The 27,810-nt window shown below is 38.0% G+C and overlaps 1 protein-coding gene across 7 annotated transcripts in view; it reads right to left on the reverse strand.

Moving 5' to 3' along the window:
* The window catches only part of NRIP1 (nuclear receptor interacting protein 1), a 101,819-nt gene that overhangs the window by 42,593 nt on the left and 31,416 nt on the right, over window positions 1–27,810 (reverse strand). The window contains exon 3 of one of the 7 annotated variants that reach the window (XM_064523459.1): window positions 3,536–3,586. The exons of the other annotated variants lie outside the window; for them this stretch is intronic. The gene's annotated coding sequence lies outside the window, so the exon portion shown is untranslated. The remainder of the gene's footprint in view (window positions 1–3,535; window positions 3,587–27,810) is intronic. 7 annotated transcript variants of the gene reach the window in all.

A 27,810-nucleotide genomic window follows, 5' to 3' on the forward strand; every position in this document is an offset into this window, starting at 1 on the left:
CAGGTATTCATTCCCACATTAAGGTCAATAGAAGCTTTAGTAGGAGCAGGGGAGATTTACCCTGTTTCCAGTCAAAGCTAGTACAATAAGGTCAGGTATGGACCAAGTCATCAAAATCAATAATGTTTGTAAATAAAAATAAAGTAAAAAGAGAAAAAAGTTTGTAAGCAATTATCTTGAGCAATTCTCTCTCTTCCCTTCCTGAGAAACTGTAGACAGACCTCTTCAGAAACAAGACTTCTCAGTCCTTTTATAATAAACAACCCAAGCAACTAACATACAGCCTCAATAAAATGAATGCACAACAACTCTATACTCATTACAAATTCTGACAAACTACTGGCCTATGAAAATACAGAGCATTCTAAAATGTTTTTTTTTTATTAGAAGACACACAAAATGCATACGTAGCTGCAAATCCCAAAACATAACTCCAGTTTGTCAAAGTGTAAAATGGTCAGTTCAAGTTTTCTTAATTGATAGTATTTTAACAATAATGAAGGTCTCTTCATGGCCGATTCATTTAAAGAACCAGAAATATGAAGCTTTCACTTTTTTTTTTTTTAAATGTACACAAAGATTTCAAAATATTTACAAGAGCTTTGTCACTTCCCAATTACTTTCATTTATGGATGACTAACAATATTCAGTGCCAAACAGACATAAAATGTATTCTTCAAGAGGCATGAGGCTACATAAAAACAAAGATTTGCTAAATGAAAACACTATAAGAACAATTATTTTCTCAAACAAAAACAAAATGAAGCAACTTAAGATAATGCAAAATTAGAAAGCAGAAAAAATTAACAATACAAAAACGGTTTGAGCTATTAGATATATACACTGCCAAATCCATAAAAATGGAAAAAACTCTCTCATATTATTTCATCTTTCCCACTGCACTACTGAATTACTATTGAGAAATCACAGATAAGCAGAAGTTACAATACTGGGAAAAAGCAAACTGAGTACTAATATTCAAAAAGATACAGGAAGTGAAATACACTAGTTACTACTTGAAACGTAACTTATATCCTTTTAAAGTAATCATATAAATGAGTATCAAATATCAACCTACAGGTTGTTTTCAGCTTTCAGTACAAAAAACCCAACACTGAACCATAAAGCTTTCCTTATTGTAGCAGAGCATTAGCAAAAAAAAGAAAAAAGAAAAGAAAAAATAAAACACCCCACACTTGAAAAATTAAGCATTATGATACCTCCTAAAAAGGACCAACAAATCTAACACCTACACAGAGCACACCTACACAGATAGCCCGACACTGCAGCTAAACTCTCTAGATTCCAGGCACTACCCAAAGGAACTGTGAGGCTCATGAAACAGCCTTGCACTCTAAACTCTCACATTCACCAGCCAAATATGAAGAACTGGCAAGAAACATCTGTGAGAAGAACCTCATAGAAAATTTCCTTCCCTTAATCCTCATCCTGTGAGGTTGTCCACAGCAGGGGCAATTTGGCTCTGGAATATTCATGCTCACTACCACCTGACATCAAGGTCCATTTATCCGCGAAAGAGTCTCCAAAGGATAATAAAGTGAAAGCCCTAAGACAGAGCATTTCAAAGCTAGACCAAAAAAAGTAATACAGAAAAACAGTAAGGATTACTTCTGCACTAAGCAGAAGCAGTAAATGGATAGTCATGGGAAAAGAAACTACTAAAAATCTTCCAAACACCATTTCCCACTTAAAAAAAAAAACAGAAAAAGAATCTGGTCTCTAAATATGACAAATTTCAGTGTCTAATGTAGCACCTAGGTTTCAGGGAAGCTGGGTCAGAAATTCATATAAAACTTCCCATTATATTTTGTAATCCAAACTGGAATGCCCAAACTGCAGCTTGCAGGCTAGATCCAGTCCACCGTAACAACTCATCTGGCCTGCAGCCCACTCCCTGCTGTCTTCATCCCCAAAAGCTAATTAGATATGTGAAGGGAGCAGGCGAGGGCTGGAGGAATTACTCTCATTTCTTATTTCTCGCTGTTGTCTTCCACAAGAGCACTGCAGCCCCCTCTCTATTGAAAAAATGGGCATAAATATCATATCATGCAGTAGTAGTGGTGGTCACAGTGCTGCTACATGGGACAAAGCTCACGTACATCAGTGACTCTATATTGCCCATACAGACTATTTCTGCTACAACATATACGTAGTCCATCCTTATGCAGTAATCCATATGGTTATGGAGGTTGTCATCTGTGGTCCAGATACTTGATAAGAAATTTTGCTCCCTAGACAGGTTGGGTACTACTACTACTGCTGCTGCAAATCGACAGGTTTCATCTCAAACCAGGCAGCAAAAGCCTTAAATTCAGATCCTCCCCACCCTTTCAAAATAGGTACAGTTCACTGAGGAAGGCTCTCCAAGCTGACTGAGTAACATTTAGCTGTAAGTTGAGAGTGACTGCTAGCTGCCATCACAACTAGATCAGGGCATGCATACTAATGTTCTTGGACTGCTGCCATATTATCCATATATGTTCTATTATAGCTTATCTCCTTAATGTGCAAGAAATTTAATCTTTGATCCTTTCAAAATTAGGGGGAAAAAAAAGGAGTTGATACTGTAGAACTGGTTTTAGCACAGTTCAGGTTATTTATACTGGGTCATTGTAAGCTCTTTTACCAGATTTCTCTCTTTGTCATCAAACACAAGTAACAGTAGTAAATTATTTTCTCTTCTTAACAAACTCTTCTGAAACATAAGGGCTAGAATTTTTTTAATAACAACAATCATGTAATCTTCTAGTCATTTTTTTCCTTTTGTAGTTAGGAGGTTTCCATATTAAAAATACAGAAGAGAAACTAAACCTTACTACAAACATCTTGATCAGTAAGTTAAAAAAAAGGGGGGGGGGGGGAGTGGCAGAACCTGAACAGAAGATATATCCACATGAATAAACCCACTAGTTTCAATAGAAAATAAAAACATGCAGAATTGATCCCATAAATTCAAAAGCAAATTAGTGACAATTTCACAAGAAAAGATACCTGACATTAATCATAGGAAATATGGATATCTGCTCACTCTTTAGGTAGGCAGGGAAATCAAGGAATGCAAACAAGAAAAAGCATTATCTCAAGGAAAATAAAGGCTCTTTGAAATGTGCTTTTGGAATGAAACTACTACATTGTTTTTGGTTATTAAAAAAAATAAAATATAAACAATGCTAGCCCAAAATGTTTCTTTGAGGATGAGCTATCAGATGTCCTGCAAGAACATAATTAACTCTAAAAATCAGAACATTACAGTGATACGAACTAACTACAACCCAACCAGTTACTCAAAAACTTACCAACCCACATGCAAACTGGATTTACTAGTCTTTCAGATTGGTTTACAATACACAGAAAATCCTTTAATCCACCCATCAAGAAAACATTTTTGTTGTTGTTTGCTTTATTAGACTTATTTCTGGTTTCACTTTAAATGTAAGCAACTTTTAAACTCATACTTCGTTACAACCACTTGCAGATGTCATACAATAGCCTTCGCCAACAGAGAAATACTTACTACACATTACAGGGATTATACATGCCACCCCATCAACTGCCATAAGAAAAACTGCAAGAAAGGATCAAAAATTCTGATTAGTATTCTCTTGCCCTTATACAGTCGAACTCCTCCACCACACAAGTTCAAGTTTTAGTTTTAAGTAGTACAGTCTGCATGGGTTCATTAAAAGCACAGGATAATCCTCGACATTTATCTAAAATCTGGTTTATGGGTCTACCACTATATGGCAGCTGGATGCATTATATAATACAACGTGTACACATACATAAAAAATAAAAATGCATACACAACAATATGCTCTATGCACGTTACCCATGTTTCCTCATTTTATAACTAGCCTAAAGATCCACTTATAATAGAGCATAATGAGACTACCCAAAAATGTAACAAACTATGTCCCCCACGGGATTTGAAGTGCTGTTACTGTCCCATAAGACACCACAAAGAAATCATGCCACAGCACAACAGACTCCCTTATTTTACCCACAGAAGGGGGAGCTCTTTTCCTCTATCAGTTGCATATGGCCTTTACACTCCTGTATCTTGTTCTGCATTCCTGTTCTACCTTCTAACTTTGCTGCAAAAAGCACAAAAGGACACACATTTCTATGCTCTTTTAAAGTTTTATCAAGTCAAGCTTGCAACCTGCTGAACTTACTAATGTCCCTTTAAATGATTTTTTTCCCTTTAATCAGATGTTAAGCACCATAATTCCAGCCTACCTGCATCATGGTAGCAGATTATCCTCCTTATTAAAAACAAACAACAAAAAAAACCCAGCAAGTCTAAGACTGCATTACTGTTGCAATTTACAAAACAAGGTATGGAAAAAGAGAATGATTTAAATGTTTAAATATCATCCCACACTGGTAATCACCATTTCAAATTTGTAGGCTCACAGAATCATGCTCCAACTTAAGTGCAACTACAGTGTTTAGGTGCAGTAAAATAAAAAGCAAAGTTCTTCAGTACATCATAAAGTTCTATCTAAATTGAAACAAATGCTGTTTAGCACTTCGGTGGATGCAAACAAAATATTTCCTTTAGTGTGGGCCTGAAGATGAACATGCAGTCTTCTATCACAAACTTTCAAGATATGACTCATTTGGAGGAAAAAAATACAAGTTATTTTAAGTATGTGGCTTGATATATGTATGATAGGTCAATGTAGAGGAAATGCAGAAAAATATTAACTATTTCTAATAGGGATGGTGTTTGGCCAGAATGTTTTTACTCCTCTGTGTGATGTCTGTGACGAGCTTGGAGAGCAAGCTGTACAGTGGCATTCCCCAGAGAAGGGAAGGAGCTGGTCGGCGGAGGGGGAAGCGGCTCCAGACAGCCAGGCTGCCTCCCACGCAGGTGGGCTGGAAGAGGAAAGAGCCTGGCTGGGCCAGCCCCCTGACTCCAGCGCAGCTGGGCGCCTGCATTGGCACAGCTACTCTCTTCTAGCCTAAAGGCCAAAGAAAAAAGCAGAAACCAAACTGCAGAGTTACAGCTTTTAACTGAGTTTTGTCTTGCATTACAAAATCTTTGCAATAGGCACATGTAGGTGCAAATCCTCTATAAAAATTCAGATTTATCTAACCCGAACTTGGCTTTTCTTCACCCAATTACTACAGTATTCTTTTCTTTCTGGAAAAGCTTACTATGGGAGAGGATAAGAAAAAAGTATGTTTTAATTAATCCATACTGAAGTTTTAAAAAATAACTGAAGAACAATACAGCTGTAGAAGGGTAAACAAAAGAAAAATTACTCTGAAGTTTCAAGATGGTTGTTGGTTCTTAATTTTGAAGGATGAAGAAGGATATAAATGTCAAGAGAAGACAGAAAAGAAGCTGATATATTAACTCAGAAATCTATAAAGAAAAGTTTAAAGGATCCAGATTTATTTCTCACCAGGAAAAAGATATTCTGAGACAACTTAAAGGTTTTCAAAGTTACATAAAACAACTGATTGAAAATACAAGTAAATAAATAAGTCAAGCAGATTTTTTTTTTTTTTTAAACTAAAGGTAGTGGAATAAACTCCTACAGAAGCCGACTCAAGCGGAGAGTTTAAATGAGTTCTAGAAACACCCAAATTAGTTTGAGTTAGCAACGGACGAGCAGCTTCAAAAATGTGGGTTTTTTTTCCTTTGTACAAGCCAAGTCTTTAATGTAACACACTATCTTTTTGTGCATCTTTTAGGTGATCTTTGGTATTGTACAGCATTTTGTCTTTATTTAAAAAATAGCTTGTACATACATTTTACTGAAACACTACAAAGATTCATCTCAGAAACAAAAAAAAAAGACACCACAACAGCACATAAACCAAATACACAAATCTTATGCATGGACCAGGCTTAACTCTGTTACCCCACTCCCCTACCCCCAAATTGATGTAGGAACAGAGGCGACACAACCATTCAGCTACCTCCAACCCATATAAGAGGTTTTGGCCTAAAAGCTAAAACAGCCCTCGCACCCCAAACCGAGCCTGGTGGAATTACAGCAGCTTGGACACCTGCATGCCCAGCCACGTCTGCAGCAGATGAGCAGCTTTCGCACCTCAGCTTCCTCCCATCTACGATGATCCTGTGAGACTATTTTGGCTTTAATCCATGCCTGTAAAAAGACCTGAATACAGACCCCAAGGGCTATGCTAAGCTTACACGATCTCAGAAGTTTGTCTCAACTTCTCAAAACATTTGACGCTACTCTCAGTACCTTCAGGAATGGAAGACCTGTTTCCACCACAAGCCTTGAAAGAGATGCAGAAGATACACAGGAAAGTAAGCAGTGCTCAGTAATACTGTTACACCAAGTAGTATAAGTGGCAGCAAAAATGTAAAAAAAAAGGCAAAGATTCTGAAAAAAACAGACAAAACAATGAAGAAAGAACACTGTCCATTAAAAAAAAAGGAATAAGTAAATGAAGAACAGGGAGACTAAGAAATAATAAAAAAAAGACAGTAGAACAATTGAATACATTTTTGAGTCAGCCATGTTGTAACATAACATAACTGTTGTGTCATTTCCTACACTTCAAACAACATACATGCATGCCTCAAATAGTTTTATCTTAATCCACGTCAGTTTGTTAGTTCGTTTTTGCTGCTCAGCTCAAGATTACATCCTTCCATTTCCCAGCACTGAGAGCCTTGGTTAGGGGTACATCAGATGGCAAGGCTCTCCACCCTGGCCGTTTTCTGGAGTAACACAGCCGCTTTCTCTTAAAGCTCTCCAACCTCCTCAGTAGCATCATCTTCAAACACTTTCGAGTTATTGCCTAGGCCACTTACAGCTCCAGTATAAGAGCAATTCTAGCATAAGCCTGCACTGCGATACTTTAAGGGCCAGAGGTCAGAACACATGCATGAGCATGGGCAAGAGACACATGGCTGGGGGAGATGCATCAGAGAAAGGAAAAAATGGAGTGGAAGAGGAAGAGGGGGAGAGAGAGAAAGAGAGAGAACGCATGTGCACGAGCTGTATTTCCAAATATGAGCACCAACTAGAAAATGAGAACCACTTGTTTAAAAATGAGTTTAGCCTTTAAAGATATAGTAATTGAAGAATTAGCTTTACCAGTCCATTAGCTAGTGCTACTGGTTGTTAATATTACTTGACCACCACCTCCAGCCTCACCACAGTTTGATTTTGAAAAAAATTTAGATATCTTCATTACCAAGTGAACACACATAAATTGAGCTTGTACAGAGATGAGCACTTTGTAAGAAAATAGCGTTGATAATTAGAACAGTATGCTTATTTTTCACAATAAAAATTGAAGAGATTCCCTACCACAGGGCCAGCTTTTAAAAAAAATTGCTTTAATAAGGAAAATCCATAATAGGCATAAAAGACTAAAATTGACATCCCCAGACCTTAAGTTCTGAGAAAATACTACATCAACCATACAATATACTAGTATTCCAATTAAAGTGCAGGAAAATTTGTGAGGAAAAAAATTAAATTGCGTTTGCAAGTGAAATAGATACATATATTTATTTAGGAACTCACCAGCATAACAAATAAACAAAGACCTCTAAGCCCTAGAGTTATAAAAGTAGATTTATATGGATATAATATTAACCCAGCAACTATTTTTTTTTAAAAAAAGTTACCTCCATCTATTCCTTAGAGAGCAAACAAGTTTCAAATTACAGATTTCTTTTTTCTTATTAACAGCAGAACACCAGTTCTGGTGTTTTCTGTAGCTCTATTTAATGATGCACTGCAACACTCCTCTTTTGCCCAGGAACCAGCTTAAATAAATCATTTACTTTTCATGGTCCACCAAACATGTGGTGGGTGATTTACAGGTAAATACTAAGCCTGTCACTAAAATGTACACTCTACTCTCTAGCAATGGTGTCCCTACGGAGCTCTGACCACCTGTCACATCTGTGCACACTCACCTGTAAATCAATCACTGCTACACGAGGGCAATGCAACAGGCTACTGCTTCCAGCTCTTTGAAGGAGGTTCCAGCTCCCAGCGCAGAGTTGGTAGACCCATACGCGCAGTGGCTACTTGCCAGTGATGATGCAGAACCCAACCTTGTAGCTCCAACCAATGCTGGTGTCCCTATATACTGACACAAGAGGAGTGAGGAATCTGAACCCGCTTCGTTTCCTTGGGGGCCCGAGGGGACAGCAGAGGGGTGATGCCCCTCACCATACTTCAGCATGAATTGTTAGCCCTACCCAGGCAGGTCTCAGAAGACCTTGGCTTGCCAACTTCCATTTTGAAAGAGGTGTTGAGTCTTTACTCAGCTGGGACTGAGGGCATTTGACAGTTAACCACAAGCTGTAATAACACAGCACCTTTGCATTTCCATTCTTAGATGTGGCTGTCAAGCCAGAATTCACCAGACCAAATAAAGATGTTTACAATGCAGGTGTCTGTATTTGAGCAGGTCACCTTAGTCTCCTTTTACAGTCAGTGGAGAAAACTAGGCTCTTCTACAGGTGGAACTGATCTCATCCTATAGTACATGTCTAAAGGAGATCAAATGAATCACACGCTAGAAATCCCTACTTGTCTCCACTGCCTGTTAGAGTTACACAAGGTTCTTATTTCTTTTCGCTGTGTATAAACAGGGCTCCCCCTCACCCCAACTCAGAGATAGACTTTTATAACACAGGTAAGACAGAGTATGTCCTGGCTCCAGCATAACTTTCTCCATCATTCTGATCCACGCTGATCATTTAAGTATTCAGTATTCCACTCTGTACAATGAACACCTGCTAGCACGTAACACTAATCCTTCACCTAAACACATTAATTCACGTCAGGTAAATAAAAGCAGTTATTTCAACATGCTTAGCAACTTGCACTTATTCCTTCAGCATTTTTCTTCACATGCCAAAAAACTGTCCAACTCTGGATAGCAACTCTTTTTGCATTAGCATATAAAATTCCTCTCTTCATACTAGTCTTCAAAAAAGACTTACCAATAGATTTTTCCCTTTAGGTATGACGTATATATTTCTTCTTGTCTATTTCCTTTCAGTTTTCCATTTCTTAAGCCTTTTTCCCTTTATTCTATTCTTTTTTTTTTTAATTAGAATCCAAAATCTACTGAAATCAGTGAATCTTCAGTGGACCTCACATCAAGCCATCTGATGAGTTTTATCTAAATTACATCGTATTTCTCTCTTAGAGCATCCTCGTTTTTATTTGGATAATTGAGAACAAAAATTTTGAATATTCTCAAATTCTCTAACCTTTTAGAGACTTTTAACCTGTATTTGCTAACCTGTTCCAGTGACAAGTAATTTCTTTCTCCATTTCTAATTTCTTTCTTTCTTCCCCTACACACTTTGTTCCAGAAATTCTCCAGAAACGAGATTCACTGAAAAAGGATCAAGATGTTTTTGAAAAGGAAGGTGGTTAGACTTTCCTCTTTCTCTGCTACCCAAAGCAGACATGCAAGCTGCACTCTGTCAGCCTGCAGGACTAGACAGTCTCCCTGAGAAAGTGATGCACAAATGTAGCCGTGCTATTAGAAATTGGTCTCGACACCCTGAACAAGGAGATTCAGGGCTTTAGATCAAATTAATCTCCCCCTCTTCTCTCTCTATTCCTTCTATATCCATTGTCATTTTGGTTGGCTTTAGGCATTTGCCAATAAGTGCTCAAATGTCTCAGTAGTTGCAGGAGAAGATAGTTTCTCCAGGTCAAAGTTATCAATGTATTTATATTCCAACAGTTCACTCTGATCTTGGTATTGCAGTTGTTGTACAGCACTTGAAATAGTAGCTGTCCTTCTCAAAATTGCTTTTGCTCCCGAGCATTTTTCTTTACAAAATTGACCAACTGCATGAGAAATGGCATGGCTAGGAAAGAGCATCAAAACACCTTCTTGTAGGGCAAAGTGGGCCCTATTACATTATTTTCAGCAATGAGCCTCAAAGGTAAAGACCTTGGTGATGGTTTTAACAGTTTGACAAACCTCCTTTTCCAGCAGGAAGGAGGTTTTCCATGACTGGCAGTGAGCTGTAATGTCTTCCACAAAGCTGAAAGAAAACACTGTGTACCCAAATTTAACTTACTACACTTTCAAACCAGTCTCTGGGAGGAAACGTTCATGCACAGCATTCAAAGTTCAAAGAACAGCCCTTTTATGTACATAAGCACGTATGCTATTTTTCTTTAAAGTGTATTTCACGTGTCTTCCCTCATGGCTCAAGTATAAGATCTGAATATAATTATTATTATAAACCCATATTAACCTTCCTTTCTTCAGAGGCAAAAGAGAACAGGAGAAGCATTGAACAATTCCTCATCTCCACAGGCAAAGAAATAAGATAGGCCTGGCACTGAGCCCTCGCAGCAAGCCAACTCCATCAGACCAGGTTGGGGAGCGCATTCCAAAGTCAAAGGTCCTGCTCAAAGAACTTCCTGCCAATGGCTACTTGACATTAAAAACTAGGATGATCTAGGTCAAGTATTTCAGTTGACATTAATTGCTATGTTGGACCAAAAAAGCAGGCAGTCTCTCAGCCAGAGATCAAGTCACGTTAGGCTTAAAAGCAATCAAGGCCAAAACCTTGAATTGCACCCAGAAGCCTAAAGGAAGCCAAGGCAGCTGCTGAAGAACTGCCCGAGCATGTTCTTGCCACCCATGCCCTCCACGCAGACATGCAGCTGTCTACTTCACAGGGTGAAACTTCGTAGCCACAGTCAAGTTCAGCCTCAGAAACAGGCTACCCGGTAGCCTCATGCCGAAGTCAGAGTCAGAGATTATAATGAAATCAAAACGCCTAAGACAAATCTTTTTGTCTGGATGCCAAAGACAGTCTGCTAGCTCTAAATACTTAGGAAAAACAGCAAATTATGAAGTCCTTGTACAAAAGAGTGGATGAAACACTACTTGCAGAAACTAATATCCCCCTGCATTTAGTGCTTTACTCTTGTTTTCTGCTACTTTTACCTCAATTTTATCTACATACTGCAAGGGCAAAGCCTGTGCAACACCTAGTTGGAAAGGAGACATGATCTGGAAATGCAAATCGTCTTTATATTGACAAGAGTATGAGGCAAATTGACTCTCATTATCCATAAGAGAAAACAAGTGCTTCAGCACACCAAGCACAGGTTAACTGGAAACAGAAAAGTCACACTCAAAGAAAGAAAAGGATATTCCTGATTAGGATCTTCTCAACAGCATTGTGGGGGGGGGGGGGGGGGGAGAAATGTCTGGGGTTTTTTTGTTTTTTTTGGGGGGGGGCGGGGTTGTTTCTCTCTCTCTCTCTCTCTTTTTTTTTTTTTTTTAAAGAAAAAAAATCTGTCCAACTATTCCATGAAATAAAAATGACTACAGGCTGACTTTTTGAAGGCAAAGTAGGCAACAGTTCTGAGGAAGAACCTGGTGGAAGAAAAGTAACAGCAAGATAGATCAGTACAGGGAGGAAGGTCAGAGAAATGTATATAAGTCCTAGAGGAAGGAAAAAAAATAAAGTACTCAACGCCATCACTGTTGATGAGGCAGAGACCAGAATAAAGGATTAAAAAACAAAAAAATGCCACAACCCTGAAACATTCACCTGATATTTGAGACTATTTTTAAATTGTTTTTAATGGAAGAAAATTAGGAAGAGTCATAGTTTAGAGAATTACCAATGCAAACATAAGAAAGCAGAATTCAATTCACAGTTCTGCTCCCACAGTTCTGCTGATGGCTGCTGCCAAGGGGAGTAGATTCTGGAACTACTCCTTTTGAAGGGGACATCTCTCTGCATATTGTTCCAGTGGTTTTCAAGACACTAGCTACATGACAAGAAGAAAATTTCAAGCTACATGGTGAATTTATACAGAGAGACAGAACTCCATGAGCCCCTTGCCATCAATATATTCTCCAAAGCTACTACTTGAACAGAAAACAACCAGGACACTCCCCTTGAGCCTCCAGCTTGCACAACACAGCCTTCTAAGCCACAGAGATAAAAGGAATGGATTAATTTTTAAAGAGTAAAAGATGAAAATTTATAACAGTACTCCATAACTAATAGCAGGTTTCCAAATCATAATCAATATTTTCCTTTGTATTTAAGTACTGCTGAATCTTAATGCTTTTTACATGTCCAAGTGCCAGAAAAATAAATGATTTCAATATTCCAGATAACTGTATTAGAGTGTGACCGTACTTTTTGAAGTTTCTTGAAAATGCAATATGGGTTAACTGTCCATTTGTACTGTTACAAAGAACTTCTTTTAGTGCTGTAATACAATAGCCTAAGCAAAGACCTGAGCTAATATTTAGCAAATAGCCTGAGAGCTGCATGTCTGCAAAGAACAGGCTGATTCAGACATAGCATAGACCCAAACACAGGTGGAAAATCAAAATCCACAGTAAGTCTAACAGTATTTGTACTATTTAATTCAAAAAATTTTAAGAATACAGGTATTTTTCAAAGCAGAAACAATATTTGAAAGAAGTATTTAATCAGTCAAATCAGCTGCTTGGCAATTACACCATATGCAGTACTGTGGACCACTGGGTAGCTCAGTTTGTCCAATGACAAGTCAAAAAGACCTTTTTTCAAGTAAGAGTTACCTATTCAGTACAGATATTTAACACATCATATAAATATTCAAATACTGAATTATTTACAATTCCAAATTTAGCCCGAAATTGTTCAAGTATAGCTTTCTAAAATCCTGGCCAGAGCCATACAAAAATCCCCAAACATTATGCTTAATATAACAATGTTAGAGTTTTTCAGGGGTTTTTTTTTTAGGTTTTTTTTTTTCTGTTCTATAACATGCACAGTGTTCCAGACCCAGATAAGGCAAAAAAATGTTCAAATATGGCAACAGGTCATCAAAAGCAGCTTCAGAAGTATTTGTAATACACATTTCTCTATGTAAACCAACAGGAATCATTATAGCTTGAGTATATTACAGGGAGTAAAAGCCAGCTGAACCTCCCCTATGGTTACATTTTACAAACTAGAGTGAATCTCATCCATTATATTTACAGTCAGTACGAAATGCTGGTAATCTAATACTTTAAGAACTTTTTTTTTTTGAATTTGAAAAAAACAGTCATTCCTTTTCTGTTGATTCATATACTGAAGAACATCAATATTTTATCATAGGTCTCCTACAGTCTTCAGAGCTAAGCTTGGGAACGTTGCATGTTGTATATTACACGTACAAATTCTTAGTGCAGAAGGCTATAGACAGCTGCATAAATTAAAGTTTGATAACAGGAATGAAGGATTGCTGCAGTACCAAAAGGTATTGTATACCAGCAAGTCCAGCATCTGCATCACCAAGGACAAAATGCCTCCAGAACTGCAGATCTGGGTGCTCTTTGCCCAATCCTGTTGGGTGTCGCAGCTGGCTAAATCCTAGCAATTTACAGGGAGGACAGGCCAAGGTTTCATTCTGCCCTTGCACAGCCTCCAATTGCCTGCTCTTTCTGCCTTGAGCAGACAACCCAAACGCTAGGACTATCCAGGACCTCTAAAGATGGCTGGCTACAAAGGAGAAGGCTAGAAAGGTCTTCTTGAATTAAATGCTAACATTGCATATGTACACAATGTACACAACTCCACTTCTCCCTTTGGGATATACAGCTTGGAACTGCCCGTTTCAGCACGAAACGTTATTAGTTTCACACAATCCAATCCCACAGCCCCTTCTCGCCCAACTCTCTTCCACTGCTGTCACTGATGTTCCCATACCACATAGTGGTACAGGAGAGTTTCTTGTCACAAAACAGCTGTAAAAAACATAAGGGATATTTATTTTATTTTGATTCAGAATAGTGCTGTAATGAGTTAAGTAATATGTTAAGGGCCTAAAAAAAAGCTAGTATTTTCAGCAGCAAGAGTGAAACTACAGGGTTTCAAACCACTTGTCAAAAAACATGCCATCACATTTCTAACCAGATTTAACAGCTAAGAATTTCTGTACAAAGCATTCTGATAGTTACTTTGACAAAAGCAAGCAGTGCCTGTTTTGTAAACCCTACTCACTAAATAATAATATTTTGGCTAAAACACCATATGTCTTATAAATATAAAATAGATTGATACATTCTAACATTAGAAACAAATGACTATAGACTTACCTACTTAACACAAGACCTGCAAAGCAGTAAACTGAAGAGCTTATTCCTGTTTTGTCTACTTCATTTTTTTCATTTTGCCTACTACCTACGGGAAGTTTTCATGTTCCTGAGTCAGAAGAAAGTTTCATGAACCCTGGAACTTATGAAATTTGATCTGCTTCTCCTGATTTATGCCTTCTTATCAAAAGTATACTAACATTTTCATGTCGATCGAGCGTTTCTGCCTACAGAGTATTTCTGATGACAGGATGGCTTGCTTGTTGGAACAGCAACTTTATAAACTAGCCTACAGGCTAAAAAAAAAGTGTAACAAACTCATAAATAATTTAAAGCCTGTCCTCTTCATTTGCTATTAAAAAGTTTACACAAAATGAGTGGTCTTCATAAATTCTCTTCTGTCTGAATTAGTTTAGCCAATTAACCAATGCACTTAGAAGTTATGAAGCCACTGTAACTGCACATGCCTTTTCATAGAAAATTGGGCTAGAGCAGCTACTTGTTAACAACCATGTTAAGGATGTTGCACTCTTTCTGTGTAGAATGCAAAATTAAAGAGTCTGTCACTGCAGTTCACATTTAGACATTTTTCTACGCAAATGGCATCAGAAACAAAATTTGTCATTCCACTTGTCTTTTGATTTAAGTCAATTTCCTTTGGCAAATACAAGCTAGAACAGAATATCCCATCATCCTGACTCAAAAACATTCTCTGCTTAAGCACCTGATTATACTTCTTTCCTCTTTGCTTTGGAGAAAAAAGGTTGGAAAACGAGAACAAAATAAAAAGAAGCTTATAACATTGATACAGCCTCTTGGAATGAGGCAATGCTCTTTTTGCTCAGAGAATCCCCTAACACTTACAAGGTCTTGTGTTTTCTTTATCTGTCTCTCACTACTGCTCTCAGTCATCTGACCCATAGGCTCAGGCCACGATGAGCACTACTGGACAGGAAAAACAAAAGCAGCTGTAGCCCCCCATTTTCCTTCACTCACATTTGTGTCCTTACACAAATCTTCACCCAGACATCATTAACTGGATCAGTGAACTTGTGCCAACACTCTTCAGGGGACACCCTAGTTGTGGCAACACAACTAGGTAAGGAGCATGAGGGACTGTTATTTCCCAACTGCAGTATGAGATAACAACACACATCCAAATACAGCCCAGTTAAATGTTAATTCTAAGCCAATGTAATAGCTACCTGACAGCAAAATGGGGAAGCCCACTGTTCTTTATCCCTACTACTTCACCATTAGACACGTTCTCCCTGTCCCTTTGATCCATAAAAAGCACTTTCCTTCCTGAGCCTGTGATATACCCATTCAGGGTGCCAAACCAGCATAAAAACATTTACACTTTCAATTTGTCAATTTATCTTCTTAAACTGCCTCTCCACAGGCTGGTGACACAGCGCATAACAGTGAAGTGGCAAGATTGCCGGGCCAGGGGTAGGATTGCCTTGGTCAGTGAACCTAGCTGTAATGTCAGTCTATGTCCTCAGTCTTTATCAGTGAGGATTCACTCTTATTTCTCTGTCGTATTTCCATATCTAAGCGAATATGCCCAAGATTTCCTTCACATACGTAACATCACCCCTTCCATGTAAATAAAGTTTCACATTATTTGTTAACACTGGCTTAAAATGAAAATTGATTAGCAGAGGTGAGACAACCTCCATTGATGAAAGAGAGAGAGAGAGATCAATGAATAGGGATATTTCTGCCCAAATGTATGCATGTTCCACTTGAATTTAATGTTGTTACACTCATTGTAGAAGTAATGAAAGTGAACTGAGACAGGTTTCCTTCATAAAAGGAAAAAATATCATGGAATTTTAAAGTGTCAAGCATGTCCAGTTTTACATGTTGGAAGAAACACATACAGCTAACCCTTTAAAAAGACTCTTTTAGGACCAAAATCTTTTCTTACATTCTTTGTCTCTCAGGTACATGTTTATATGCTATAATTCCTTTGAGGATGTCTTCCTCGATCAGTTTTTAAACCAAACTCTGGGAACTTCCTATTCTCCTCCCTCCATGGAGCCCCTCTCTGCACAGATAACCTTCCTCAGCCTGTCTGAAGGGTCTTGTGCCTGAAAGTCCATATACAGAACACAAGTACTTCATATACCCAGTGATGAGAGTACAAACTCTTCAAGGAAGATTAAGCTGCTTTGGACTAAGCCAGCTCTTCCCATTTCACTGCTAAACAGCTGGAAACACTGTGGAGGTGTTAAAAGTTGCTGGGGGGGGGGGGGGGGAGGGGCGTGCGTTATTTTGTATCAGCTCCAGCAATGAGCAAATCTGTGCAGACCAGAAGTCAAGCAGCTGCCGATCCAAGTCAAAGCCCCTCTCCAGAGCTGGATGGTGCAACAGGGAACTGTTCATTTACTCTGCTGCCTAGGATTACTGCATTTTATAATGACCCATCATGCTTTGCTATTTTTACATCTGTCAGAGAGTACATGGCCTAGATTGGCTACCAGGCTCAGAGCAGTACCATCACTTGATAAATGCATAAAATACTTTATAAAATCACACTGTAAAACTAATTCCTACAAAGAGATTCCTATCAAAGTACAACCCCAAAAAAAAAAAAGTCCAGCAAAAGAATAGATTCTGCAAGTTCTATGCGATAACAACTGCACATATAACAAGCTAGAACGTCCAGTTTTTAACCTGTTTTACACTGCGTCGAAGTCTGATAACTTTCTCCACCGGTTCTCCACAGATGCACAAATTATGTTGCTCCGCTAGTCTCAGTTTTGTCTCAAAACTACTAGCAGTCTCTACTTTCATGGATCAGAGCAGACTGCACATTCAGGAGGGCCTTCAACAATGCTCCTACAAACCTCCTTTTTTCCACACAAGACAACCTCTGAGCATTAAACAAGCTTTGCACAGAGTCCTATTGCTCAAGTAGGTTTCCCACAGTACCCTCCCTCTCCACACTATTGCTCTTCCCTCCACACTATTTCTCTTTCCTCTAAATTGTTAAATCAGTTGTAAAGTTAAAGGACACTGGAAGTGGCCTAAAGGGATTATTTAAAACTCCTGCCATCCACACACTGGTAACATTTATTTTATGAAGGCCTTCCTTCCCTCCTCATCCCCCCACCACACACACAAGAAACAAACAACAAATCAAAGTTGCAGTGTAAAATTTTGGTGATCTCCATAATTCCCCAATCAGTGTTAAGTCTAGCAATGCAAGTATCAAAGCTCCCAAGTTCCAAGTATTTAAGACTAAGTCTTAACATTTCTGTCAGATTCCTTTGGGTTTCCATTAGGGGGCTCCCCTAGGAACTAAGTGGGGGGGGGGGGGTTGTTTGTTTTTAAAAAACACATCTCTAATGAATGCCCACTACTGGATTCAGCTCCTAGTTCTCCAGTTTACCTGTCAACCCCCAGTAGCTCCCGCTTACATTCAGCCAACACAGTAAATACTGCGTTATTCATCTGGACCGGGACAACTCAGGTATTTTCCCCTTCTCTAAATGCATCATTTAAGACAGGTCCAACTTCTGTCCGCAGCTTTGCTTCCAACCAGTTTGCTACACTAGTCCACCTACACATTAACATTCCTTGCCTCCATGGAATATGTTAAAACCTAATTTCACACACATACAGGGGCATATAAGAAGGTATTATCACTTATGCACAAAAGGACTTGTGTGATGTCTTTTCTTTTTTAAACGAGAACAAAATGTAAAACATTTTCTACTATATTGAAAGCCTCCAAGACAAAAATACTTAAATAAGCGATGGCAAGCTTAAACTAGTCCTCCACTAACTCCACAAAAGTAGTTGAGATTAGTTCACACCTACTACCTATGCATGTATGACCAAACGGAGGCAAACAGTATTCATGTAAACTGAGAGGAAATGATGCTCACAAACCACACAAAGCATCAAAGTATTCAGTGCTGGTCATATATGATGGAAGACTCCTATTTGTTCCACACTCACTGAACAACTGCACATAAACCATTTACACTTTTGCTTTTCCAAAAGAAACATTTTATGCACATATTGCACATGAACAAGCTACAAAGACCAAGTAGCATACACACGGTAACCAAAAAGAGCTAGTAAAAGCATACAAAAGATGCTACATTTTTTCTTCTCAGCTGTAATCTTAAGGAGTTCACTTCTAAATAAGAAATACAAGGATACAGTGTTGGAACACACCATTGGCCTGGGGGTGTGTGCATCAGAAAAGTCGATTTATGAATTATGTTTATAGATACATATTTGTTTACATAGTCTAGTTTTTGTACAAATAAAAAAGTGTGGGGATATCTACCGTTAGTTTAATTAGTAAAGCTATCGATGCAGGCTGCAAGGTAGGCATGTATTTTTTTTTCCCCTCCAACTCACTTTATTTATTATTCCTGATTGCATTACTGGAGGCACCTTGTGATTTGAGAACGAAACTTTAATTTCGCAGAAATAGTTTTAGAAATGACAAGCACTCCATGCTTGATCCACCCAGAGCAAACCCCATTTTACCCAGAAAAATACAGGCTCTCACTCATCAGAAATATAAAAACAAAAAAAAGTGTATGAAATATACTGCATGGCTTATACTGCAGGACTTCTATCATTTCATTTTTCCTAACATTTCTACAAGTAAGCTTTGCCATCACTGTAATTTCAAGTATGTCACGAGGTGGCTGTCTGCCCTAATTCTTCCTAATAAGAATGTATGAGGTCACTTGATAAAGGCTTTAAATACAGAATCTAAATTAGGATTAAAAAAAAGTGCCATGCACTTCATCCCTGGGATAGTATGACAGGTGTTCAGGACCTGAAAAATGAACCCCATCCATTACTTCCCTCCCAGTCTTAAGAGTATTTGAAGTTCTCAGTTCACCAGCTCTAATGGTGAGATTATACATGTCACACACCCTTCCAACAGCCTTTCTTCTATTTGTAATTTTGATACTGAAGCACAAGATCTGCAACATTTTCCTTTACTTTTCTGAAGCATCTAAATGGACACTACTCTTTCCACAACCCAAGCCATCTTTACTAGAGTTCTCTAAATCCCACAGATACTCTCAAAATGATAAAGGTGAATTTAAGAAAAAGTGTTCCACAGAAATTAACTGTATGCTCCGCACTGAACATCCACATTTTAAAGTGAATGTAAGGTTCTCTTTTTGCTCAATGAGGAATGGCAGCAAGCGAGGAGAAAACACACTATCAATTCTACCATCTCACTACCAGGGGGGACCCTTTGTCAGATTTATCTGTGGCAGTGCTACTGACCCCAGTTACCTGTCCCATTCCTCTGCCAAAGTCCATCTGCCAGAGCACCAAGCGATAAACTAACAAGAATTAGATCTGATAGCAGATCTACAAGTGTTTATAGCCATGACTCAACTTTCCCTCCTGTACAATGACCTTTAAGGTGGACAGGAAAAGGAGACCAGCATGCTTACATGTTAAATTCACATAGTGCATTATCCAAAGAGTAACTGATATCTGAAGCTTTAAATCTATTTAAGTAGAAGGGCAATGGCCTATGAGATCCCCAAAAGGCTGCAATAGAGGAAACTGGACCATTTCTGTGCTCCTCCTTCCTTGTGGAACACACAGAGTTTTCCTCAAAAATTAGTAACAAAGTTAAAAGGTAACAGCTGCAAATAGCCTGATCATCAGCACAAGGAGGATATTTTGAAAGCTGATTTAATGCTCAAGTTGAGTTCTGAAAAGATACCACACAGCTGGTATTTGCTTAGGCAAGGTTCTGAACACAGAGTTACAGGATCATTATCTTTCAGCGTTCTAAGCCAAAACTGGGTCAAAAAGTAAGTGTTCAAATACCGTTCATCCCCACCATTGCACATTATAGTACTTCGAAAACAAAGCCAGAGCAAGGTAATGTAAGACTGAAGTTGCTCACTGTTTGAAACCCTGAAGAGCACACTGAATAGACTCTTTCTGCATTAAGAGAATTCCCAGTAGAAAATGACTAATGATAGAACTGAGGCCCAGGAGATGAAGTCTGGGAAAGTGATCATTTATGTATATCAGATCAAAAACCAATTCATGATCACAAACTATGGGCCCTAAGGTAGGATATGAGAAACTCTAGCTATCATTAACTGAAATCACAAAAGAATTCTGAAGAATGGATTTAGGAGCCTCAATAAAGTATTTTCAACATACACACACTTAGCCAATGAAATATCCTTCTTATATATCCACTCAGCAAGAAGTCAGACTCAGTACAGGACTTTGGTAGGCTACTGAAGTCCAGGAGTGAAACAGACCAGTGAGCCTGAGCTAAGCACAAGCTAAAATTTTGAGGGTCAGCCTATTTTAGATTGAATGGTCTAAATTCACTTCCTAACCAGGTAATCACTGGATTAAAGAGAGTCTGCAGTACTTCCAGTATACTACTTAAAGACCCAGACAAATCTTAAAAATAAAAGGTAGAGCACTTGTGATTACTCTTCAACCCATTTGAAAGGATGAAACAGAGATACAAGAACAAAAAGCCTTTGCAGGGGCTACTTTGAGTAGATGAAGGAAGATACCTGCATGTGGGAGGAGGGGAAACATACTCATATCCCTTCTCTTGGCATTGACTGTTCCTATCAACAAGCTTAAGGAAACAGAAGTAGGGCTCTCTGAAGTAAGTGTGACATCCTGTAAAATCATTTCACAGAAAGTTTGTGAGCAAGAACTTAACACAGCTATGTTCAAGAGCTATACCCAAAAGACACCATCAAACTTTCACGCTTGATACCACAATCCAAAGACAAACCAGAATTCAGTAAATGTGATTCTGCACAGCCTTGTTATCTTTTCATCTCTTCAGTTAAACCTATGTGGGGGAGTGCAAAGAAGTTACAAAAGACTATCAACATAGTTCATTAGTGCTGCTTTTGCATCTACTTTGTAATAGAATAAAACTTAAGACAGTAGAGAATTAAATTCCAGTGGGTTGAGAGGACCACCACTGGTTCTTGAGAAATTACTTTATTCTCCAGTAGCAAGGAGGAATTTTTCTTCTAGAAGTGTTGCACTCTTATGTGACCACTTTTGAAGAGTTAAGAGCAGACTTGCTTTTAGTAATGGTAGCTAAGCAAAAAGAATGGTAAAGGTATAAGGATTCTTGCCTTATTCCCCATAAATAGGACCTGAAGTAACAGATACAGAACTTTTTTTTCTGCTAGTTGCTTTCCTCCCCATAACCCTACACCTTCTCTATGTTATTCAGCAAGGTCTAGGACTTTAACACGTGATCTTGGAATTAAGGTGAAACTTTGACTTTGGCCTCACTGAAACCAACAGCACAATTCCCAACTTCACAAGGTGAAGGATTTCATGCTTATTTGTTTCCCCCTCTGGTTTTAGATTATATTCTAGTTTTGAGCTCTAGCTCCTTATCCTTCTGCCATACACAAGAGAGTTTTTTTTTTTTAATCTGTCTTCAGAAAGCACCTTTACAGCGCTTCAAGATATGACTGTTACGTACTAATGAAAACCTAACTATTGTTCTAGTCGCACATGTAGGAAGCAGGGACTAAAACCTGAAGCTTTCAGAACTTAATATTTTTAAAAAGGCAGCTCTTGTATATCACTTAGAGGGTAGCTCCAGAACCTAGGAACAGTCAAATCAGAATATTCATTGTGTTAATCAGCCTCTAAAGGATATTGTTCTCACTGTTTCACAGTTTATCACATAACATGCTAGTAAGCAGAAGAAAGCTACCTCAGGAGTGAAGAACCTAGGTAATACTTTGCTGCATGAGAAAGAAATGATAAAAGTACTCTCCAGAATAAGGCTAACCTAACCAGTACTGTTTTTTTGTCTGAATGACTCCAGAAGGAGAGCTGTGCAGAAAAAGGTGTGTTCAAGTTTCACACAGCTTGAGAGAAGTTCCTTACAGAGCTCAGCTCAATACAGGTCTGGCAGAACACATACACTTGGACATCACCACCCACCAGGGATGCCTGTTTTATCAGCTGGGAACTGCATTTCTAGAAAAATGGCTGCAAACAGGAAGTGAAAATATGTTTTATTGCAAAAGGTGTGGAAAAAGCTCTTTGTAATAACATGTCATGTAGGACTTAGACAAAACTACAAAAACTCTGAAATGATTGCAAAACTCAGGTACATAACCTTTTCTATAAAACAATACACAAAACAACCATATTCATATGAAGCTGAAGAGTACAGACAAAAAGAAGAGTCTTAGGCCCTGTTCTACTGCCTGAGAAATGGAAGGTAGACCAAAGGCAAAAGTGAGTAACTGTTTCTGCCATTTTATACTTCTTCTCACCTTATTTTGGCAGCAGTAAGAATAAAGGCAAAATAAGCTACTGAAGAACAAAGCATGAATTCCATGCTTACAAAGGGGGGGGGGGGGCACAGAAAAGACACAAGAGAAAGTGGATGGACTATTGATATCAATTATTGTCAAATATTTGTGTAGTTTCTTCATTAACATGTCCTAAGTAAAGGCCTACAGCTAAGGCTTATAGAGAGTCCCTTTGTAGAATGAAGAGAAAGTCTGCAATAATAACGTGCAATGAAGATAAGTTTTCCCAATAATGCAAGCTACAGCAAATACACGAAGGTCAAATAAAACTATTATTTGCCTTTTCAAACATTACTTTCTTCAGCTGCTAAATAAAAACATTATGAAGCCATTTTACACAGTCAAATTTAACCTTATATTAACCTTCCATATTAAGTAAACAAACCTTTCTAGCCAATAAGCATCTCTGTGAACTCTCCAAGATGATAAGCAATACCTTAATTACATTCATTTACATGACTTTGAAATTGTTCCAGACCAAAGTCAATGACTGCAAGGTCAAAGAGTATAGAAAGCTAAAATAAGGAGAAATCTACAGTAAGCCAATTCACACAAGCAGGGTACACCATCCCCTCTAACCAGTTTGTAAAGGCCAGGGAGGCAACCAAGTGCCTACCTTTTCATCAGTTACATGAAAGAAGCAAATCCTTCAAAACACAAAAGAGCGTGAGGCAATCTTTTCTTTTTTTTTGAATACGATTCAAGCTGGAAGCAATGGACAACTTAGAACTGCTTTTAATGCCTAACGACCAATCAAACAGTATGAATATTTTATGCAAATATTTTAGTATTCTAATTGAAAGGCACAATACAAAACAAAAGAAGGGATGTTCAGAAAAACCCACAGCAGATTATAGAATATAATTATTAGTGACAGTGCCCTGTTATATTCAGCAATGCAAAACTGAATGGTTTTGCGCAAACTTATCTAATGATGAAAATGGAATCGCAGTGAAAAGGCACCATACTGATTTCACTACTTCATGAACTGCGGAGACTCAGAGAGCAGCCCCGGCCTTGTGAAACCATTGTCAAACCTTCTGCCGTCATCAACAGACCGAGGACTGCAACCTTAGGATACAGGGAAAAAACATTCTGTGTTGTAGTCACAAATACAATCTTTACCACATTACCTAGAAACCTTTATTATTGAATCTGTGCTGTACTTAGAGCAGGAAATGCTAATTACACACCATCAGCAATTAAAGATTTTTAACAATGACCACTGCAAGAATCCTGATGAAGTATGTTCTACCCTGAAACGGACAAAGCAGAAAAACAGACAACGTCCACGCCATTCCCAAGATACTGGATAATGGCTCAGGTATGATCAATAGCAATTAAATTAGCTGAAATGTAATATACACAAAATATAACCCTGGAACTCTCCATTAGTGCACTGTGCATGTATTATAAACATACACAGAAATCAAGTACTGCTTTTGGATTTAGGCAATCACATATCAATGCACTGCAGCTGACAACATTTTCTTAGTATTAAATTAGATAAATCTCTCTACACTCGCACTTTACTAGCCAAGCGCTTTTTACACAACTCTCAAGCCAACAACCTTCTGCAATTTAAGTATGATTTAGTGCAAGAGAAACAATGAGTATTATAAAATTCATGCTTGTTCACCTTCTCTCCCCACAGAGAAGGGCAAGATGTTTTTTCATGTAAATATGTATTAGATCCAAATCATTTAAATAGATATTATTCCATAGAGAACATGATGCTGCATATGCCCATTTCACCTCCATGTTACTAAATAAACTGCAAGATAATGATGTTGCCTTCCTCCTCCAAGAGGAGGATGAAAATATTTCCAGGCTTTTCAAACATAAGGAACAGACTTTCACAAGAACAAAAGAAGAATTAAAGAGGTTCTTACAAAGCTAGGTAAGGTGAAGACAATTTTTCCATAAATCAAAAATTAGCAAGTCGCCTCAGAAATCAGCCACAGCTGTTACAGCAAAAGTACAGATCAGGTGTGTGGAGCAGTCTTTAGTAATGATTTGATATTCATATGCTATCTTCAATTTATTTATTTTTAAACTTAGAAAGGGTAAGAAAATCGTGTTTGCTAGACAAAAACAAGAATTTTTGGACAAGTGACCAATTTTAAAGTTAAAAGTAGGGAAGTCAAATACAAGGTGCCAAATGAGATTTCATTTTCAGTTTTATTTCTCAGCTGTATTTAGCTACAAGTGTCACCGCTTGAAATGGAGGGGAGAAAAAACAGGGAAACTGTCTTTTAAAAATGACAGCTTTAAAAGAATTTATTTTAAGTGAGCCACATGAATATCATTAATTTTGTTTTTATTTTGTGGAAAACAATCAGCATCTTACCACAAAGTACACTCAGTTAGCAATTTAAATAAATACATGATTTAAGTAAGAAAGATTGTCATTGGTTGTGAAGCTATCGCATATTATTTGGGCCAAAGTCAGTATCTTACAACACAGTCTGACCTCTGCTTGATTTTAAAATAGGATAATCACCTTCAACTATGTATGAACCTTGAACATTATCAAAAACAGTTTTATTGCATCAACGATTTATTAATAGTCTTATATTAACAGTAATGTTACTTTGACTTTAAAAAGTCATAAAGACGGCAAGAAACACTGTCAAGACTTATTGTGCTACCTATTTTATTTTAGGCTTGTAAGGCAACCTCATGATTCTGTAAGAAAAACTCCTCAGAGAATATTAGCTACAATGGGAAAACATCAACAAAAATATGCACGTATGCATCCTAGTTAAACAATGGAGTAGGAAGAACAGAGAACATAACCAAGCTAAGTATAAATACTGAATCATTTTAAGTAGTGAGGTTCTCCTCTATCGAACTGGGTTGGAACTGACATCTATTACTACTGAGGCAGGTAGCTCCTAAATAAATACATCAAAAAAAAAAAGCAATGTTTATGAAGACAAGTCATGAACCTTACGTAGCAACATACCACGATAGCTTTATGATGAAAGGTATTTCCCTTCCAAGTAAAGCATCACAAAAATGGTCAAAACCTACAGGCCCAAGTTCAAAACAAACCTGATGAGGAAACATTCCACTCAGACTTGTTCAGTTCAAAACACTTGCTTCAAAGTCCCTGCCACAATTTTCTTATTGTAAGGCCAATTTTATAGCAGTTATACCCATTACAACATAGTTGACAGTTTAAACAAAGAACAACCAAGAAAGTACAATATTCTGTAACTGGCATTTACAGCACTGGCCTTGGACTTCTAATCTTTACCAGACGGGCACACAAATCAATCTATCAGCTCATAAAGGTGTGCTTTTTTAACCTCTAAAACAGATGGGATTGGCCAGAAATGTCTGGCATGTCAAACTGCTAATCACTGTTGCCCTTTGCACAAAATAACCCACTTAAGTTGAGGCATGGTTGCACCGTAACAGACATTAGTCTGTGGGAAACCCATTTAACTGTCACATACTCCTGCCACTCCTGCTCTCCCTTAATTAAGCCTAATGCCTTATGCTTTGACCTTTTGTTCTAGCCTATTAACCCTATCTAGTACAAGTTCAAATATGTTAAACTAAAAAGTTTGCTGTAAAATATTAAATGCCAAGCTACAGAAAGAAGGAGGGCCATTTTTCTTACCCCACAAATTACCAATCCTTTTACCTCTAATTTACTAGACCAACAAAATGGAAGCACTGCCTGTGTTAATTCCTAGAAGGCAAACATAACCATACACTAATCCGTTTCACAGAAGTACAGTTTCTTCCATAGCATACCTTTTCTTCTTTAGAGAGGAAGAAAAAAGTGAAATGTGTTTGCAACTTCATATTCTCAGGCTTTTGCTTTCCCCCCCCCGCCCCGAACAAGAAAAGAACATACTATCAGTCAAGATCATCTTGCACCCATTTGTTGTTCTCTGAAACCTATTATTAAAAGTAAAACATAATTATTTTACAATGTTCAATTCTTCAACTAGAGGCTGCCTCTGCCAGTCTTGCTCACACTGAGCTGTCACTTTGTTCTTTCAATAGCCTCACTGGCATCAGCTGGACTATTTGCAGAACAGAACAGAAATTTACCCTTCTCCTCCTTCCCATTTTTCCTGGAGGTTCTAGACCAACTTTTAAGAGCTTCCAAGTAGGAACTATGATCTTTTTCCAGTTATACTTCCTATTTCCAATTGGAATCATACAAGTTTCCTTTTCATTTTCATGACAGCTCTTTCTCCCTCCACCTCTTATTCTAATACCTTAGGCAATGACCTGCAGTCTGAAAACTGCAATTTTAAAGAGGAACTTATGATCAGGTTTGCAAGGTGGAAACTCTTCCCATACACTATACCCAATCATTTTTATATGAGAGTTCAAAATATTTCATTACTCATTTTTAGAGGAAAACTCCCTATAAATGATGGGGACTTCAGTGTACAAGCACCTTAGTTACCATTGCTATAGCTCTCGCCTGTATCTTTTCATGAGTTGCATCTTTGGGAGTTTCATGTAAGGATTTAGACTTAAAACTCAAGGACATGATTTATAGTTTTTCCTTAATGCTACAGGCTTTTCATGGACATATGCTCAGTTTTAGACAGCTTGACTACCTTTCCATCTTACTCTTACCCCTCAAAGGTTATGGTCACACAGCACCAAACAGAGCAACAATTACGTCTGCAAAGCAGTACTCTTCTGGAGTGCTAAATGGTCTAAAATTCTGATCTGAAGCAAGAAAACCAAATCCAGTGAGAAAGACGAATCTCTGTATTGCACTCTGCCTTAAAACTATTTATAATGGTATGCAATTCACCTTTGTATACAGAGCCAGGTATTCTACAATTAATGCTTACAACCAATAAAGCTTTCCTCCTTCCCCCTACCCTGCAAAAAACATAACACAGCACAATTGTTCTATTATGCTGGTTAGAAGTGGGAAAAGGAATGCAAACTGTCATAATTTGCAGCCATGTATACACTGATAAACACATATTCCCAAATCTTCAGCTTAATCACCTGACAAGATGACATCCTTGGTGCAAGACACTTATTTACAGTTCATACTTTTGGAACCCAGGCTGCATAAAATACCTTTTAAATGAACGTAAGAGAATCTTGAAATAAAGCTTTCAATCACTTATAACTACTTCTGAACACATGACATCTCAAAAAGCCTGTTTCCACAAAAGCCACTGTCTATTAAGTTCTATTACGGCTGTGTAAGTGACCATCTGCTGCTGACCACAATAATTGCAAAGTTTGAAATGGCTAATTAATTAAGTACGTATCTTGCTGATTCCAAGATCAGCAAGTAGTCATAAAATTAACTTCCCAGTAAACACAATTGCCCAGATTACTAAGAAACACTGTAGCAAGGCTA

The sequence above is a fragment of the Dromaius novaehollandiae genome, chromosome 1 (assembly GCF_036370855.1).
Source record: "Dromaius novaehollandiae isolate bDroNov1 chromosome 1, bDroNov1.hap1, whole genome shotgun sequence".
Classification (NCBI taxonomy): Eukaryota; Metazoa; Chordata; class Aves; order Casuariiformes; family Dromaiidae; genus Dromaius; species Dromaius novaehollandiae.